This window comes from Pseudophryne corroboree, chromosome 3, assembly GCF_028390025.1.
Source record: "Pseudophryne corroboree isolate aPseCor3 chromosome 3, aPseCor3.hap2, whole genome shotgun sequence".
In the NCBI taxonomy this organism is placed as follows: Eukaryota; Metazoa; Chordata; class Amphibia; order Anura; family Myobatrachidae; genus Pseudophryne; species Pseudophryne corroboree.
The window spans coordinates 756,596,579-756,605,842 of NC_086446.1; positions in this window are offsets into that span (position 1 = coordinate 756,596,579).

Sequence of the window (9,264 nt, forward strand, 5' to 3'; positions counted from 1 at the left end):
TATTGTTAATTTTTAATAATGTATTAAGTTCGGGCAATGTCTACCAGGGATGTCCATCGGCCATTGATGCATGTTGACATAGCATCAGTGTCAACAGGCTGAATATAGACATGGTCAATGTCGGTATTAAGACCATGTTGACATTATCATATCATTGTGAATGTCGAAAATATATACCACACCCCTCCTTCATCCATAGCAGTGCAGATGGCAATGTTTTTTCTTTTCCATGATGCAGGGACACACACCACATAGCTCCACCCCCTGAAGCACCAATTAGCCCTGGCCCCTCTAACCTGATTGGCCCATGATGCACAGCCTAGCCGTTCCCCCCTCATCCCTCATTGGCCCGTTGAAGCAGAGTCTCACAAAGCAGAGTTCATCGATATTGATGGTTTACCGTCAATGGATTCTCACCATCGATGTAAATTGCCAATGGGACTATTGATGGCCATCCCTAATGTCTTCGTAGTGTTGCCTGAATGCAGTTGGGGCAACAATGACACTTCACAACCACCAGCATTGTCAGTTGTTCCTCACACCACATAGAGGAGCAAAGAAAATTGGCAATACTAGGGTGCCGTATTCTACCGAGACCTACAGTACTTCATTGAGGAAAACTGAACAAGGGTCCCGTATTCTACCGAGACCTACAGTACTTCATTGAGGAAAACTGAACAAGGGTCCCGTATTCTACCGAGACCTACAGTACTTCATTGAGGAAAACTGAACAAGGGCCCCGTATTCTACCGAGACCTACAGTACTTCATTGAGGAAAACTGAACAAGGGCCCCGTATTCTACCGAGACCTACAGTACTTCATTGAGGAAAACTGAACAAGGGCCCCGTATTCTACCGAGACCTACAGTACTTCATTGAGGAAAACTTAACAAGGGCCCCGTATGCTACCGAGACCTACAGTACTTCATTGAGGAAAACTGAATATGGGCCCTATAGGGATTTTTGGTCATTTTTACCCAAACTGAGATGAAAGTGATTCTTTGGCTTGAATTTGTAGATTGATGAAAATCAGAAGCAAATATTTGCCATACAATAAACTGATTTTTGCTGTGGTGCATTTATGTAAAGGATGTGAGGGATGAAACCGTTAATATTTAGAACATTGATGCTGATCATTGAGAAAATATTGCCCATAAAATGTATTCATCTTGGTGCTTTTGGTGTCATGATTGTATCTTAAAAAAGGGCTCAATACAGGTACGAAACCAAGGAACCAGAATATATTCATAATATTGTTCCCACTGCTAATGGAGAGTGCCCTGTCTATGGGGCTAATTCAGACCTGACCGCTGCTGTGCATTTTCGCACAGCAGCGATCAGGTCTGAACTGCGCATGCGCCGGAGCCGCAGTGCGCCGAAGCGTGCCAGACAGCAGACGGCTGTCTTAGGCCTGCGATCGCCTCTGCCTGATTGACAGACAGTGGCGATTGCTGGGCGGGAGGGGGCGGGCCGGCAGCATTTGGCCACCATTTAGGGGGCACCATCTGGACCACGCAGGCGTGCCCGGACCATTGGGGAGGTGGGCCACGGCGGCTGCGTGATGTCACACGAAGCTGCTGCGACCAGCACAATGACGAGTAGCTCCCTGCCAGCGCGCATGATCTGCGCAGGTAGGCAGCTACTCTTCAAGTACAAAAGCATCGCCGCTGTGCCATGCTTTTAACTTCTGTGGGGGCGAGGGGACGGGCCTGACATGCGGGGTGGACTAGCACTGTGCTGGGCGTTCAGTAGCGGATCTTGCCACGGGCAAGCAGGACTTTTGCCCGGGGCGCCGCCTTCCGGAGGGCGTCGCACCATGGCAAGATCCGCCACTGCTGTGCCCTTCGCTGCCCGCTGTGTCCCCCGGCTCTGCGGCTGTGGTCCCGGCTGTGGTCCCCTGTGAGGGGAACTAGACGCGTAGCGTCTAGTTTCCCTTCGCGGAGAGGACCTTTGCTGAGCGGTGCGCGATGACGTCATCGCGCACTGCACAGCAAAGGTCCTCTCCGCAAAGGGAACTAGACACTACGCGTCTAGTTTCCCTTCGTGGAGAGGACCTTTTGCTGTGCGGTGCGCGATGACGTTCAGCATTTAAGCGGCGCTTCTACTGTACAGGGGGCGTAACTGGCCACGCCCCTGTATTAGGCCACGCCCCCATTCCATGCCCGGGGCGCCGAGGGTTCTCGAACCGGCCCTGTGGGCGTTCCCCCGCATGTCAGTGTGCCTGATCGTAGATGTGCTACATTTAGCACATCTACGATCAGGTCTGACTTAGGCCCTATGTACACTACAGGAGTTGGAGCATTCTGTGTATCTCACGCTACTGAAGATGCATAGCACCCCAACTGCTGATGCTAAAGGTGGTGAATGCAATCCTGTCAATTCTTTGTACATCTGGCGTCTATGAGATGGAATCTCGTCCCTGTCATTTTACTGATTTTGCACTTTTCAATGACACATCTGCTGCCAGAAGCAATCTTCTAGGAGCGCTCTAACTTATGTATTCAAAATCTTGAAATACAGAGTCGTTACTTTGTATGAAATGTTCCTTCACTCTCAAGATTCATTTAAGCCATACTGTACATGCGTTCATGTGCATAAACGACCACAATTATAAGGTGTGCCCTGAGGGCAGGGCCGGCGCCACCATTAGGCAGCTTTAGGCAGCTGCCTAAGGGCGGTAGCACTTAAAGGGCGGCGCTGAGTTCAACTAAAAAAAAAAATTAGGGAAGTGAGTGTCGCTCACTTACCCCCGCCCTCCCAACCCGGTGACCGGGTAAAAGATCTGCTCCCTCCGCCGGGTCTACCAAGCAACAGAGACCACGGCATGGAGCTGCTGGACCCAGAGGAGGAGGCCGGGGGCGGGACCTTCACACGGCTGACTCACTCTAATAGCCCAGCCGAGGGAAAAGGTGAGCAGCATCGTAGGGAACAGTGCAGGCGGCGGGTAACACACTGACCGCACCGCACATCCATACATAGCTCCCTGACAACGACCGGCATCTGCCCCTGTGTGCTCCGTGTGCAGAGAGGAGTGAGCCGCATCCTCCCACACAGGGGCCTCTACGTGGTTGGGGTAATAAGGTTAGGCTTCTTTGTGACACTGCATCGCCCTACCCTGTGTTGATTTTATATATATATATATATATATATATATATATATATATTAAAATAAAATATAGTCGCGCATTCGAACAATAAAGTCTTGAAATATATATCAGTCCAGATGTGTTTATTGCAGCAATCCTCCTTCAAGAGTAACCCATACTCCTCGGCACATGTAAAAAAGAAAACAATGGAGGGCGCAATGGTGAGTGTAAAATCAGACGTAATTCACTAGCAAAGTATTCACTCACATACATTAAAGGTAAAAGGTAACCAGCGCAATGTAGACAAAAGGTGTAGCCTCCGGATGGCCCACACCGATGACCGCCGTTGCTCCCTGGATACCACCAGCCGCTGTGATCTTTCAGCCGCACGGACTCCAAACGGACCTCACACGCCGGTACTCCGGACACTGGATCCAAGGGGCGTGGCCAGCAGGACTTGTGACTTGGATCCAGTGTCCGGAGTACCGGCGTGTGAGGTCCGTTTGGAGTCCGTGCGGCTGAAAGATCACAGCGGCTGGTGGTATCCAGGGAGCAACGGCGGTCATCGGTGTGGGCCATCCGGAGGCTACACCTTTTGTCTACATTGCGCTGGTTACCTTTTACCTTTAATGTATGTGAGTGAATACTTTGCTAGTGAATTACGTCTGATTTTACACTCACCATTGCGCCCTCCATTGTTTTCTTTTCTATATATATATATATATATATATATATATATATATAGTGTATTTATACTGTGTTTGTGTGTATATATATATATATATATACATACACACATATATATATATATATGTGTATGTGTATATATATATATATATATATATAGTGTATATATACTGTGTGTGTGTATGTGTATGTATATATATATATATATACACACACATACATTGCAGTTTAACTACCGTCTATACTGTGATTCATTACTGAGTGCCGCGGAATAACCATTACTATATATATATATATATATATATATATATATATGCTAGAAGAAAGGTACAGGTGCGCTGGTGATTACGTGATGGGGGTTTTTCAGTCCACAGTGAATAAATCTCTGGGCTGTTACACTGGTGTAACCAACACCGCTGCAAATCTCCAAAGCCACTCAGAACTCCTTGAGCAAAATGTGTCTAGAAACAAAAATCAGGAGAATGCGCCCATAGTGCAGATAAATTTATTTCAAACACAGAATAAAAACGGAACATTCCATGGATTTATAAAAAGACTCGTACCCTAAATGACCCACTCTTTGGGCCAATTTAAGCACGTTAAACAATCCACCAGGCAGTACACCAAACCTGCTGCAGTCAGAGACCGGACCATGCACCGCGTCGGTGTGAGCCGAACTCGCAATGAAGCAGCCGGGATGTGTGAGCCGGGTGAGAGAAGACGCACGTCTGGCAAGCCCCGCCTTGAGGCACCGGAGCGGTGCATGGTCCGGTCTCTGACTGCAGCAGGTTTGGTGTACTACTGTACTTACTCAAAGTTAGGAGTAAGAGCAAAAAAAGGAACAATTTGCTCCTGGAATAAGCCTTGCTGCAACGCAAGGGGTGCAAATGCACTAATTTCTCATACTGAAAGCAGGGTAAATACCGGCTGTTATGCTTTTACACTGAAATCTAGAATTACGTTAGTACACACCCTTCCCCAATTGTAATCTCTCTGCAGGGGCGGATTGGGATGGAAAACCAGCCCAGGAAATTTATGGAAGCAGCCCTAAAGGGGGAGGGGTCTGTTGTGGGGGTTGGATTCGTCATCATAGGGTCTGATTCTGAGTTGGATGCAGTTGCGGCCTTCCTTGCGTCTTTTGCTGCAGTAGCATCTGTGACTTTATGCTAATGCCGTTACAATGCAGTTCCCTAGTGTACATCTGTGCATTCAAAAATGCAAGGGCTGAGATGCCCACTTTCAGTGTCTACAGATGCTGCAATCATGTGCTGTGCATCTTTAGACGCCACCATCGGTCGCATCCCTTGAAACTTTCAACAGCCCTATGCTAAAGTAATTCAACATCTCTATAGGAAACCACTATCTGCAACACGCACGCACTACGTCTGATTAGCCAACCCCCTGTAACCACACAGGAATAGCCAACACATTTCTAATGCACTTATTGGTGTGTGTGTGTACTCTGTACTGCAACTCTGTGCAAACACCAACGCGGTGCATGTGTGTGCCGTGCAACTCAGATTCAAGTGCAGATGAAAAACATTCCATAAGAAAAATATAAAACACATTGACCCCCACAGGAAAAAACACACACATTGGCCCCTGCAGAAAACAATAAATCAAACTGGCCCCTACAGGGGAAAAAGAAACCTGTATAATATAGCTTTTGGTATTACAATTTGTTTAAAGTTTCCTCTGCTGTTTGAAAGGCCAAGTGACACCAAGAGGTTTTATAATTCTTGGCTGTAACATCTATATAATCATTTATTTATTAACATTTATGTGGCACTAGCATATTCCATTGCACTTTCTTTCAAAGTCGGGCAGGGGCGTATTGAGAACTGAAAGGGCTCTGGAATTTTTTTTAGAAGTGGCCTCACATTGGCAGCACCAGAGGTATACCGTGTTACCATGGCAACAGCACCACCCCTCACATGTCAACAAACAAAAGAGGCCCCACATGCAAACAGCCCACCAGGAATTTTCCCTGTAGGACCTATGGCCAATCCACCCCCGAATCTTTGTACACATTAAATCTGAGGGGGACATGTACTAAGCAGTGATAAAAGTGGAGAAGTGAGCCAGTGGAGAAATTGCCCATGGCAACCAATCAGCATTGACGTAACATTTAAAATTTGCATACTATAAAAGTATATATATGGAAGGAAAGGAAAGACAAAAGAAATCCTTTTTGGGAGCACTCTTTTTGAAATTTTAGTCAATATTAAATCATATTGTACAATGAAATGATGTAAAGATGAATAATTTAAAACTTAACATTTATTCTGTTCCTTAAAAAAATGACCTATGCGGTCTTCTGTTCCTAACATTAGAGACCAGTTATGGTCCGAGTATTTAATATATCTATCTAAATTTCTTATATAAGAAGATAGAAGGGTGAAATTATAAGTTATAATAGTGAGAGTGAGCAGTATAGAATTACTCCACCAGTGTTGTTCAGTTGAAAATATACGTGATCATCTTAGTGATATCCACAGTGCCTGGTATTCCTGAGTGGTCCCCCTTCACAGTACTAGCCAGGTCTATCCTATCAGCTTCCGAGATTGAAGATCGGGCTACTTTCAGGATAGTACGACCTTGAATAGTGAAGATGATATGTGAAGGAAGAAAGAACCCACTTCTGCTGTCTGTACTCTGCCTGTTATGTGTCCCTGGAAAGTTGGCCCCAGGCTTTTCCAGATGAGAGAGTGTTGGAAGGGAGAACCAAAAGTTGTCTTTGAATGTTGACAAATTGACTGTAGAATTTTTCTTCCCCTTCGGATGGGGGATAGAAAAAAGAAGAAAGAAGATACACTTCTGCTTTCTGTTGTGACAGTAAAATGTACGCTGAAGAGGGCAGAACCCTGGCCAGCACTACTGTCAACCAGATGAGAGAGTGATGAAAAAGATAAGAGAGATAACGAAAAAGTATAACATATAACACATGTGCAGTGTTAATTGCTGAATGGTATAAAGAACAGAAATGAATCAATAGCTGACATTCACACACCGATTGGTTCAATTATATTTCCTGGGCATTTGTCATTCGGCAGTTAAACTTTATCCTGTTAGGTAATCAACACAAGAGAAACAGCATCTGTGTGGATAGGCAGAGTAGTATTCACTCGTATGAATGGTGGATTATATACAGAAGCTCAAATCTCTCAAAAGAAATATAACAATGTTGCAAAAAAAGGGGGACAGGTCCTATTAATACATATATATGGTGTATTATTAGTAAAACTCTGATCTCTCAAAGAAAAATGTTTTCGTGTGAACACTGTTGCAAAAGCAACACACATCCACAGGCATTTTAGTCTATAAAATAGACTTCATTAATCAATTATAATTGGTCTCTGTTGATTACACAGTTAAATATCTTACACATGTGTCAAATCTGCAGACCTAGTTCATTGCTGCAATCCAATTGATACGTGTAGTTTTCACAACTAAGTGTCCACTCTGAATATTTTAGTTTGCAGAGTAAATATATCTAATCAAATACAAATGGTCAGTGTCAATTTCCACAAGCAGAATGTTCACATCTACATAGATGCTTAATTTGGTTCGTTAGATGGCACAATACATCAGGTACATCATCACGCAGATACATCCTCAAAGATCTGGTATGCAAGGTTAGTTCATTGTTCAAAGGTAATAAATATATATCAATTTCCACAAAGCAATATCCACGTCTGTATCACTGCTTGTTTAAGCTTAATGCATGACACAATATAGCAAAGGAATGTGCTATCAGAAGTAGTGATATTCCAAAATTAATTTATATTCTGATGAATCAAATACAGATCTATACAAGTTTTAACACTTTAAATATTGTCAAACGGTGTAAGAATATTCTTGTGCATATATCTTAAACTGTATTCATAATTCACCTTATTACTGACGATATGAAATCAGAGAGCACAAGGTTAATTGATTCAAATAATTCATTCATCACTTCATGAAATAGGTCTGTGGAAATTCTAACAATTTTAAATGCTAATCAGCAGTGTAAGCACTCCTAAACCCGTTTTTTATGCACATGCAATTTGCAACATATGTAGCAAAAAAAGAAAGAAGTAGCAACATCACCAGTGATCAGGGTATATATGTAATTCAATATGAATCCCAACTGGTGATAGTAAACATAATATGAGGTGGAAGAAAGCAGGGGCATATGGAGCCGTATAGAAGCGCTGAATGGTGTCAGACATTTACATTACCAGCCGCCGCTCCAAGCACATTTGGATGCCGGCGTGTGTCAGTCTCCTCCGCTACTCCGGCGTGACCTGCTTTACCACTTAGCTTCTCACACCTCCCACATGTACAGAGGTGTCGCGGCTACCCGAACCGAGAAGGGGAAGGGGAGTGGCCGCACGACGTCCTCAGTGACGTCAGTCCCGACGTACGTTTCACCGCTGGGCTTGTTCACGGGAGCCTCAATCCCACAAGCCCGGCCCTGACTTTATGAAGCGAGATCAAAGTGATTGACTGATGATTTGACTCTAATCATCAGTCAATCACTTTGATCTCGCTTCATAAAGTCAGGGCCGGGCTTGTGGGATTGAGGCTCCCGTGAACAAGCCCAGCGGTGAAACGTACGTCGGGACTGACGTCACTGAGGACGTCGTGCGGCCACTCCCCTTCCCCTTCTCGGTTCGGGTAGCCGCGACACCTCTGTACATGTGGGAGGTGTGAGAAGCTAAGTGGTAAAGCAGGTCACGCCGGAGTAGCGGAGGAGACTGACACACGCCGGCATCCAAATGTGCTTGGAGCGGCGGCTGGTAATGTAAATGTCTGACACCATTCAGCGCTTCTATACGGCTCCATATGCCCCTGCTTTCTTCCACCTCATATTATGTTTACTATCACCAGTTGGGATTCATATTGAATTACATATATACCCTGATCACTGGTGATGTTGCTACTTCTTTCTTTTTTTGCTACATATGTTGCAAATTGCATGTGCATAAAAAACGGGTTTAGGAGTGCTTACACTGCTGATTAGCATTTAAAATTGTTAGAATTTCCACAGACCTATTTCATGAAGTGATGAATGAATTATTTGAATCAATTAACCTTGTGCTCTCTGATTTCATATCGTCAGTAATAAGGTGAATTATGAATACAGTTTAAGATATATGCACAAGAATATTCTTACACCGTTTGACAATATTTAAAGTGTTAAAACTTGTATAGATCTGTATTTGATTCATCAGAATATAAATTAATTTTGGAATATCACTACTTCTGATAGCACATTCCTTTGCTATATTGTGTCATGCATTAAGCTTAAACAAGCAGTGATACAGACGTGGATATTGCTTTGTGGAAATTGATATATATTTATTACCTTTGAACAATGAACTAACCTTGCATACCAGATCTTTGAGGATGTATCTGCGTGATGATGTACCTACTGATGTATTGTGCCATCTAACGAACCAAATTAAGCATCTATGTAGATGTGAACATTCTGCTTGTGGAAATT